Raw genomic sequence first — 12,141 nt, forward strand, 5'->3', positions numbered from 1 at the left:
TGATAAAGATGAACAGAAGGTGAGAGGAAAGAAAGTACTGTCACAGCCTGTTGCACCTCTACCACCAACAATAGTCCATTCATGACAACAGAAGCCACACAATTGAAACACTCTACATTAGAGACTATCTCCCCATACTGTGGCATGAGAATAATGTTTCCAATACATACTCAGGGCATGTTTTCCAACCATGACTAACCCTGTCTTCTTAGAGGAAGTTTTTCAAACTCTGAAAAAAACATTTAATGTAATATTATAGAATATGAAATGGACATACCCCTTATTATTCCATGCATCTGCATAGAATGCCCAACCTCTTAAGCCATGATTTATCTTTTATAAACTTAAAAGGATAGCAATGCCTCACTTAGAGTTAAATAAAGTAGCATGTAAACAAAAACGAAAGAAAAACACTTAGAAAAATCATACACACAAAGTACTTCATCAACACAGTTATGGTTATCTCCTATAATGGTCGCAGACATCCCAATGGGAGGGTTTACTCTTAAGTAGAAGCTCTTGCTACAGTGATTGCAATGGTGACATTGGCATATAGGATCAATTTAAGCCTTACATCATGTGCCCAGATAGTATGAGCCTATGACATAACACCACAGTGCAAAATCCATCCTTCCAGACACATGTAGAGGTCTGTCTCTGATAAATAACTCTATGTTCCTTGGAACAAATAGTTTCTATAGGCTTCTGGGAACATTTTAAAAAGATCACCTATAAGAAAACCTTTTCCTATCACTTCTTAGTTTGACATGGAGTGCTCTTGACCTTTAGCCAAAGCTCAGAACCAACCTTGAATGACAGTCAATAGGGACAATGTTCCCCTGTGACATAGAGGATTTCAGTTTTATGGACACCTGAACTGCCACCTACCGTCAGGACACCTACATTTTATATAAAAATAAAATAAGAACCAAGATGACTGTTTCATCTGCTATGCATACACTGGCTTCCCAACTTTATGTATTATCTCACAGTATTGTTGACAAGAACGTTTTGTTTTACTTTTAAGACAGATTATACACCTGATTATATATAAAATTAAGTATCCAGCCTGAGAGACTTTCTGTGCTTGTAGTCAACTGATTTGCTCATAAATAGGGAGTATTAAGTAAGAATTCAAAAGAAAGAAACTGTCATGTGTCTTCAGAGTCCTTTATTTTTGGTAATTTTGAAATTGTTAAGAAATATTATTTGGTTATATGTAGAATGTTCTTCACTTAAGTATGTTTTCTATATAGCATCATGCAAACCTCATTGACCATTTTTTCAGAGTGCCTTAGTTTGGATTTTATTGCTCTGAAGAGACACCATGACAAAGGCAAAACTTATAATGGCAAACATTTAATTGGAGCTGACTTTTTTTATAGTTAGAAGGAAAGAGTACAGAGTTTATCTGAAGCATGTTGGAACTTTCACCTGCGGTTTGGATAGGGAAAATTAGGGTTAATTCTATATGACGCTCCGTTGCCGAAACTAGTGTGGGAGAGAGGCAGCCAGAAGAGCTACTAATCAGAGATATAATGTTAGTTCTATCTGGCCCTATGGTGCTGGAACTAACACCAGGGAGCAACTACCTGGGTCCAAGAGTACCAAGGAGCCAGCATGGAGAGGTGACATGTGGGAACCAGTTGTGCCTATTTTTTATATTTTACAGCAACACTTTAGTCCATTATCATCATGGAAGGAAGCATGGCATTATGTAGGCTGACGTGATGCTGGAGAAGGAGCTGAGAGTTGTACATCTTTATACAATGGTAGCCAGAAGAAGGTTCTCTTCCTCCTGGAGACAAAGCATAGCCAAAGTCCAAAACAAGTCATATTCTTATCTTATCTTGCCAAGAGAATACATCATTAGTATGACTTATCAGTCTTGCTAGAATCCTTGGCCACCTGTCTGGGAGTGTTTATCTAGTTTTTCTATTAAAAATTACCCCCTTTTCTTCTCCTTTCCACATTGTACTCTTAAAAACACAATTCCTATGCAGAGTCCATAACACAGATTTGAAAGTTATATAATATTTAATGAAGAGGTAGCTATCTAAATGAACTATTAGAATTAATATTTTCATTCCATGTATTTATGTATTCAGTGATTGATGTGTGCTAGTATGGGTTCATATTTATTTTGTTGATCAAGTTGTTCTATATGATTTTATTCACATGAGTCATGTCTTCACTGATACTTTCTAGAATGTTTTTAGTGCTGATATAATTCTTTCTTTCTTCACTTTACGAAGTTCTATGATAAGTTCTATGTCACACATGTTCTTTCAATTGCTCAATTCCAATATGCCTGTGTCATGCCATGTCATGTATCTATTGTTGCGGAACAATGCTATTTCATTGCCTTAGAAACTCCTGTATTTCAGCTACAAACTCACTTCTCTTTCTGATCTTATGGTTCACAGTGATCTTTTCATCATCATTATAGCCTTACCTTTTCATAAACATCAGAGTTAAACAGTACGCAGTCTTTCAGGGATGACCCCTTTCATGTAAAGTTCATACATGTGCTTTGCACTGCAATAGATCCTTTGCTATAACTGACTAGAATTCTGTGATTGTAATAGTTTACTCATTTGTTGATTAATGTAATGGTTAATTTAATTATTATTAACTGTGAATCAATTTGACATAAGCATTCACGGGCAGACTTCTCTGCAGACAAGTTTTTAGTTCAGTCAGGTAAATACCTAGGAGAACTGTTGCAGCATCATGTATAATGCTATGTTTGCCTTTGTAAGGAAGAACATGGGTTATTTCAAAATATTTTCAACACCAACATTTCATGTTCCTACTAGTAGACATGTATCTCAGTCACTGTTCTATTTCTGTGAAATGACACAATGACCAGATAAATTTATAGAACAAAGCCTTTAATAGGGAGGCTTACTTACAGTTTTAGAGGCATTAGTTCATTATTATTGATTATGTCAGGGAACATGGCGGCATACTTGGTGCTGGAGCAGTAGCTAAACACTGAGGCTCCTCTTAAAAAAACTTTTCAGGTAAAAATGAAGGTATGAAGGTAAAGAAGGCTAGTGAAAGCTCTAATTTTTATCACTCTCCACAAAGAGATTATAAAACATGTGCACGCACGCGCGCGCGCACACACACACACACACACACACACACACACACACACACACACACACGCGCGCACGCACAAACAGCTAAAAAGATAACATGTCCAGTTTTGCTCTCTAGCCAACTGTGAGCAATGCTACCATGTGGTTTCACAATAAAGTCTGTGAACAATTAATGGAGAACGCTGCCCTGTAGGAAAGAGGAGTTTCAAATAGCAAGCCTTCAGTTAGTACAGAAAGTAGCTGGAAGAGTACCTCACTGATGGCAGTAACTTCAACAGTTACACATCAGCTGGCTGATGCCACTGTAGAAATGGCAATATTAGAATTGTCTTATAAAGATGGTTCTCTGCCTGTATGTATATGATCATGCACATATCTGTGCTTGTATCCCATGCATAACATAATGTTATTGAAAGATTAAAATGTTTTAATTTTATGTGTTTGTCTCCATTCCTAAGAGTGTACCACATACATGCCTAATACCTGAAGAGGCCTGAAGGCACCAGATCCCCCAGAACAGGAAATACAGATGATTGTGATGTGTGTGCTGGGAAACAAACTCTAGTCTTCTAAAAGAATAATCTCTTTAGCCTTGAGTGGAACAAAAATGATACATGATCTCACTGTATAGTCCTGGCTGGTCTGTAACCTACAATGTAGTCTAGTTTCCCCCAGTGAGATCCATCTGTATTTGCCTCCCTGATGCTGGAATTAAGGGAGAATTCTGCTATGTCTGGACTATAGGAAAATATTTTAAATTAATATAAATTAATATGCAAGTTCCATTTTCAACATGAAAAATAATATTGTACTTTTAATTTTCTAAAGAAGTTCTCTCTCTCTGTCTCTCTCTCTCTCTGTCTCTCTCTCTCTCTCTCTCTCTCTCTCTCTCTCTGTGTGTGTGTGTGTGTGTGTGTGTGTGTGTGTGTGTGTGTGTGTGTGTAAACCGCTTTCCCAGTGATCAGTAGTATGATTTCAGGTCATTTTTAATAATTTCTAAACCATACACTGAATCTTAACATTTGTTCCTTCGTCACCTGCCTTAAATACAGTGCTGGGCTCTTCACCAACTTTCCAGTGAACATTCAGTGCAGAGACGGAATGACAATGAGAGAGTGCTTCTATACCCCAGGCTCTCCCAAAGGTCTAGTGCCAGGATGCCTCCAACAACACTGGGATCTGTACCTTGTACATGACCCTAGCAAAGGAATGGTAGGGGCAGGAAGACCACCCCAATACATCTTCCACATCCTGCTCTGTACATGGCACAGCCCAGAAGCCTGCCTGTATTTATACCAATGCTCAGTCTGTACTGGGATTTCACCTTTGGGCATCCCCCCTTCTCCTGGTGTTTAAAAGAAGTCTCCAAGTTTGTGCCCTTATATTCTTATATTTGGGTTTGTGTTCAGAGAAAATAGATTTATGGGTGTGTTAGATGATAAAGATGTGTGCCTCTGTGTGTGTGTGTGTGTGTGTGTGTGTGTGTGTGTGTGTGTATGTGCAAAAAGGTTGTATGTATGCATCAGCAGTCTACCACACATAACAACTTTCCTATAGTAGTTAGCATTTGCTGTTAGAGAAAAGAGTGGTTTCATCTGAGTTTCTTAGAAACCTAAGCATTACATACACTCCTTAAAGTGGGGGAATGTGAATTAGAGCTAACAAAGTTTTGATGCAACTCTTGGTATGTTGCTTTTTTAATCACAAGCAGAGGTTTTTTGAGCCATTAGTATGGATAGGTGAACAGTGAGGTGTGAGTGGAAGGGTGAGGTAAGCCTTGCTACCTTTTAGGACCCAATCTTGTTCTACAGACTTAGAGTCCACATGCCCTGCTAACTCCATGTTCTTGGCTCTTGTTAAACTGCTTGCTTGCTTTCCCCTGCAAATACTAACCAGAATGTGGCTTTTCTGTGTTCTTTGTCTTTAAATATTCCCTATAATATGGGCTCAGTACTGCTCTGTGAGAGAAGTGTTTCTTTCCAGGCAGTAGCAAGCCAGTTTAATACAGACTCTCAATTTGAACTTCAGTTGTGTGAAGTCGTCTCTGGGCTTTTACTTCATAACATAATGATACAACATAACTGTTTTGTTAAGTTAACTGGTTCCACAGTGAGGGATGTGGTAACAGTAAGAACCCATCAATCCTCTTCCCATGTCTAGGTTTTTAGAAGGAATGCCTCAAAAGCTATGGCTTTCAGGCAGGGACTGGCAATGGAGCAAGTGGCCTTCACTCCTGTAGCAGATTATGCTGCCTCTGACTGAGGCCTTGGCAAGGTACTTCAGTATCTTCATGAGATGTAACTGGTTCCAAGAGCAATCTTTACAAAAGTAAGTGACAGATTTTTGATTTAGGCTCATAAACTGTCTACTCTGTGGACAAAGGCAGTGACTGTTACCTGCTCAGGCTCAAAGAAAAGAGCCTCAACCTAGACAAAAGGATTCTATAATGAAAAAAGAATTATACTATTTCCAATTCGTGGTCTGCCAAAGTGAGTTGGGCTCTAAAATATTGTGCTGGCTAATCTTGCTTGTCAATTTGACTAAATCTTGAATTAATTAAACCTGCTAGGCAGAATGGTGAGGATTTTTCTTGATTGGCTAATTTGAAGTTGGAAGACCCACCTTAAATCTGGGTCATACCTCTGGTGACAACCTATATAAAGGACATGGAAGAATATACCTCTTGTTATTTGCCTTCTTGCCCTCAATATACCTGACATGCTCACTCCTTCACTGGCACAAGAGTCTATTTCTTTGGGATTCTGGATTCTGAAGAATAGTTAGCAGCATGGAGTAAACACCAATTAGATTGTTGGACTTTCCATCAAGAGATAGCTATCATTAGAATAATTAGACCATGACCTGTAAGCAACTCTAATAAATACAATATATACTTTTTATCAGTTCTGTTTATATAAAAAAAAAACCCTGATTTTAAAAATATAGGGGACCCAAATCCCAAGGGGGAGAGAGCTGGACTCTCACAGTCTCAGACAATTCTGAGATCTCAGGGGAGACTTCCACTTCTGCTCACTTTCTTGACCCAAGAGGAACCCTCTTAGTGCTCTCTGTGCCCTCTGGGCAGAGGGACCTAGGAGCAGTAGGGGCAGGACACTTCAGGTTTCTGCATGCACTGAGAGCTGAAAGCCAGTTGCCAGGAGCACCTTCAAACCTGAGAACAGAGGTAAGACCAACTCTTCTGTACCAAGCAACCTGCCTGGAGGCCTCAGGTCAAACAAACCCAGGAGCAGCTCTCTGCTCCCAGATCTGGCTAAAAGAAAAGAGGTCAACAGGAGTGCTGACACACAGGCCTACAGGAGGATCAAGCCACTGGCAGAGACCGCAAACTAACACCAGAGACTGCCTGATGGCTAGAGGCAAGCACAGGACCAAAAACAATAGAAGCCAAGACTACTTGGCATCATTAGAACCCAGTTCTCCCACGAAAGCAAATACTGGATATCCAAACATACCAGAAAAGCAAAATTTGGATTTAAAATCACATCTCATGAGCATGATAGAGGATTTTAAGAAGGACAAAAATAACTCCCTTAAAGGAATACAGGACAACACAGGTAAACAAATAGAAACCCTTGAAAAGGAAACACGAAAATCCCTCAAAGAATTGCAGGAAAACAAAGTCAAACAGGTGAAGGAATTGAACAAAACCGTCCAGGATGTAAAAATGGAAATAGAAACAATAAAGCACAAAGAGAGACAACCCTGGAGATAGAAAACCTAGGAAAGAGATCTAGAGTCATAGATGCATCTCCCACAGAATACAAGAGATGGAAGAGAGACTCTCAGGGGCAGAAGATATCACGGAAGACACCTACATAACTGTCAAATCCAGGACACAATGAGAAGATCAAACTTAAGAATAATAGGTATAGAAGAGAATGAAGACTCCCAACGTAAAGTACCAATAAATATCTTCAACAAAATTATAGAAGAAAACTTCCCTAACCTAAAGAAAGAGATACCCATAAGCATACAAAAAGCCTATAGAACTCCAAATAGATTGGACCAGAAAAGAAATTCCTCCTGTCACATAGTAGTCAAAGCACCAAATACACAAAACAGGAAAGAATATCAAAAGCAGTAAGAGAAAAAGGTTAAGAAACATATAAAGGCAGACCTATCAGAATTACACCAGACTTCTCACCAGAGACTATGAAAGCCAGAAGATCCTGGGCAGATGTCATTCAGACCCTAAGAGAGCACAAATGCCAGCTCAAGCTACTGTATCCAGCAAAACTCTTGATTGACATAGATGGAGAAACCAAGATATTCCAAGAGAAAACCAAATTATCATAATATCTTTCTACAATTCCAATCTTACAAACAATAATAGATGGAAAACTCCAACACAAGGAAGGAAACTACACACTAGAAAAAGCAATAAAGTAATCCTGCACAAAACCAAAAGAAGATAACTACACAAACATAATTGGACTTCTAACAACAATAACAGGAAACAACAATCACTATTCCTTAATATCTCACAACATCAATGGACTCAATTCCCTAATAAAAAGACATAGGCTAACAGACTGGATACAAAAAACGACACAGCATTTTGCTGCAAAGAGGAAACACACCTTAGAGACAAAGACAGATGCTACCTCAGAGTAAAAGGCTGGAAAACAACTTTCCAAGCAAATGGTCAGGAGAAACAAGCTGGAGTAGCCATTCTGATATCAAATAAAATCAACTTTCAACCAAAAGTTATCAAAAAAGATAAGAAAGGACACTTCATATTCATCAAAGGAAATATCCACCAAGATGAACTCTCAATCCTAAATATCTATGCTCCAAAGGCAAGGGCACCTACATTCATAAAAGAAACCTTACTAAAACTCAAAGCACACGTTGTACCTCATACAATAATAGTAGGAGAGTTCAGATCCCACTCTCATCAATGTACAGATCATGGAAACAGAAACTAAATAGGGACACAGTGAAACTAACAGAAGTTATGAATCACATGTATTTAACAGATATATCTAGAACATTTCATACTACAACCAAAGGAATATTCCTACATCTCAGCACCTCTTGGTACCTTCCCCAAAATTGACCATATAATGTGTCACAAAACAGGCCTCCACAGAAACAAAGAGACCAAAATAATCCCATGCATCCTATTAGACCACCACGGACTAAGGCTGGTCTTCAATAGCAACAATAACTGTAGAAAACTCACATACACATGGAAGTTGAACGGTGCTGTATTCAATAATAAGTTGGTCAAGGAAGAAATAAAGAAATTAAAGACTTTTTAAAATGTAATGAAAATGAAGACACAACACACTCAAATTTATAGGACAGAATGTGTTGTTGTAAAAATACAAAAATAAAAAAAAGTATTGTTGATCTTTTACCCTGCTAGGTCCGCACCGCGGTGCCCCAAGATATCTGCTAGATATCTTGGCAGAAACACATCCCAGCCACACACCTTCCTACACTCAAACTCTCACATAAAAGAACACACAACACAATAATCTTAGATCCAATTGATAAGATATAATTGCACACTTAAACATACAAAGCCCAGTACCATCCATCCCTTAGGAACATTAATAACAACCTGTAAATACACAGAGAAGAATCTTAACATCGCCTGCCATATTGTCCTGCCACGGCTTCTCTCCTTCTCCTATCTCCTGTCTCCTCCTTTCTCTTCCAGTCTCCTCCTCTTCCTTCCAACTTTTCTCCCACCCATCCTTCCTTCTCCTCCAATGATAGGCCTCCTTCTATGCTGTACCTGCCCCTCACCTGTACTTTACAAATTCAGTGGGGAGGTGGTTCTGGTGAAGTCACCTGAGTTCTGAGTACAAGACTAGGCAGTGGTCCTTGGGGCAGTAGAATTAGCATCAAAATACAGATAACTTCAGGGCAAACCACAACAAGAATGAAAGTAGTGCTAAGAGGAAAACTCATAGCTCTCAGTGACTCCAAAAAGAAACAGGGGAGAGGTTGCATTAGCAGCTTGAAAGCACACCTAAAAATTCTAGAACAAAAAGAAGCAAATACTCAGAAGAGGAGTCGAAGAAAGGAAATAATCAAACTCAGGGCTGAAATCAGTCAAATAGAAGCAATAGGACTATACAAAGAATCAACAAAACCAGGAGGTGGTTCTTTGAGAAAACCAATAACATAGATAAACCCTTAGCCAAACTAACCAAAGGACACAAAGATTATATCCAAATTAACAAAATCAGAAATGAAAAGGGAGAAATAACAACAGGATCTAAAGAAATTACAAAAATCATCAGATCCTACTACAAAACTGATATTCAACAGAACAGTAAAATATGGATGAAATGGATAATTGTCTATACAAATAACAGGTACCAAAGTTAAATCAGGATCAGATAAACCACCTAAACAAGCCCATAAGTCCCAAAGAAATAGAAGCCTTTATTAAAAGTCTTTGAACCAAAATGAGCTCAGGACCAGATGGTTTTAGTGCAGAAATCTATTCTTCACAGAAGACCTCATACCACTATTGTCCAAACCATCCACAAAATAGAAACAGATGGAGCACTACCCAATTCCTTCTATGAAGCCACAATTACGCTTATACCTAAACCACACAAAGATCCAACAAAGAAAGAGAACTTCAGACCAATTTTCCTTATGAATATCGACACAAAAATACTCAATAAGATTCTCGCAAACTGAATCCAAAAACACAGCAAAACAATCATCCACCATGATCAAGGAGGCTTCATCCCAGGGATGCAGGGATGGTTCAATATACAGAAATCCATCAACATGATCCACTATGTAAACAACTCAAAGGAAAAATAAACGATATGATCATCTCATTAGATGCTAAGAAAACATTTGACAAAATTCAGCACCCCTTCACGATAAATGTCTTGGAAAGATTAGGAATTCAAGGCCCATGCCTAAACATAGTAAAAGAAATATAAAAAAACCCCAAACAAACAAAAAACAAAACGAAACAAACAAACAAACAAACAAACAGTAGCCAACATCAAACTAAATGGAGCAATCCCACTAAATTCAGGGACCAAACAAGGCTGCCCACTCTCTCCCTACTTATTCAGTATAGTTCTTGAAGTCCTAACTAGAGCAATCAGACAACAAAAAGCAGTCAAAGGGATACAAATTGGAAAGGAAGAAGTCAAAATATCACTATTGGCAAGTGACCACAAGTGTTCCACTAGAAAAATACTATACTTGATAAACAACTTCAGCAAAGTGGCTGGTTATAAAATTAATGCAAACAAATCAGTAGCACTCCTTTACTCAAAGGATAAGCAGGCTGAGAAAGTAATAAGGGGAATGACACCCTTCAAAATAGTCCCAAATAACATAAAATAACTCAGAGTGACTCTAACCAAGCAACTGAAAGATCTGTATGACAAGAACTTCAAGTCTCTGAAGAAAGAAATTGAAGAATATCTCAGAAGATGGAAGGACCTCCCATGCTCATGGATTAGCATGATTAATATGGTAAAAATGGCCATTTTGCCAAAAGCAATCCCCATCAAAAATCTAAGTCAATTCTTCATAGAGTTAGGAAAAACAATTTGCAAATTCGTTGGAATAGCAAAAAACCTAAGACAGTGAAAACTATCCTCAACCATAGAAGAACTTCTGGGAGAAATCACCATCCCTAACTTCAAGCAGTGTTGCAGAGCAATAGTGATAAAAAACTGTATGGTATTGGTACAGAGACAGGCAGGTAGATCAGTGGAATAGAATTAAAGAACCAGAAATGAACCCATACAGCTCTGGTCACTTGATCTTTAACAAAGGAGCTAAAATCATCCAGTGGGAAAAAGATAGCATATTCAACAAATGGTGCTGGTTCAACAGGAGTTCAACATGTAGAAGAACGAAAATTGATCCATTCTTATCACCCTGTACAAAGCTTAAATCCAAGTGGATCAAGGACCTCCACATCAAACCAGATACACTTAAACTAACAGAAGAAAAAGTGAGGAAGAATCTCAGAGCACTGGGCTTTGGGGAACGTTTTCTGAACAAAACACCAATGGCTTATGCTCTAAGATCAGGAACCGACAAATGGACCTCATAAAACTTTAAAGTTTCTATAAGGCAAAGGACACTGTCATTAGGACGAAATGGCAACCCACAGATTGGGAAAAGATCTTTACCAATTCTATATCTGATAGAGGGCTAATATCCAAAATATATAAGGAACTCAAGAAGTTAGACTCCAGTGAGACAAATAACCCTATTAAAAAATGGATTACAGAGCTAAACAAAGAACTCTCAGTTAGGAATACTGAATGGCCAGGAAGTACCTTAAGAAATGTTTAATATCCTTAGTCATCAGGGAAATGCAAATCAAAACAACTTTGAGATTCAACCTCACAGCAGTCAGAATGGCTAAGATAAAATCTCAGGTGACAACAGATGCTGGTGAGGATGTGGAGAAAGAGGAACACTCCTCCATTGTTGGTGGGATTGCAAACTGGTACAACCACTCTGCAAATCAGTCTGGAGGTTCCTCTGAATATTGGACATCCCACTTCCTGAGGACCCAGCTATATCTTTCCTGGGCATATACCCAAATGATGCTCTAACATACAAGAACACCTACTCCACTATGTTCATAGCAACTTTATTTATAATAGCCAGAAGCTGGAAAGAACCGTGATGCCCTTCAACAGAGGAATGGATACAGATAAGGTGGTACATCTACACAATGGAATACTACTCAGCTATCAAAAACAATGTCTTCATGAAATTCATAGACAAGTGAATGGACCTAGAAAATATCATCCTGAATTGGGCAGCCCAATCTCTCTCTCTCTCTCTCTCTCTCTCTCTCTCTCTCTCTCTCTCTCTCTCTCTCTCACACACACACACACACACACACACACACACACACATTGTATGCACTCACTGAGAAGTGGATATTAGCCCATAATCTCGAAGTACCCAAGATAAAATCCACAGACCACATGAAGCTCAAGAAGGACGACCAAAGTGCATATGCTTCAGTCCTTCCTAAAGGGGGAACAAATAT

This window comes from Rattus norvegicus, chromosome 5 (assembly GCF_021556685.1).
Source record: "Rattus norvegicus strain SHRSP/BbbUtx chromosome 5, alternate assembly SHRSP_T2T, whole genome shotgun sequence".
NCBI classification, from domain to species: domain Eukaryota; kingdom Metazoa; phylum Chordata; class Mammalia; order Rodentia; family Muridae; genus Rattus; species Rattus norvegicus.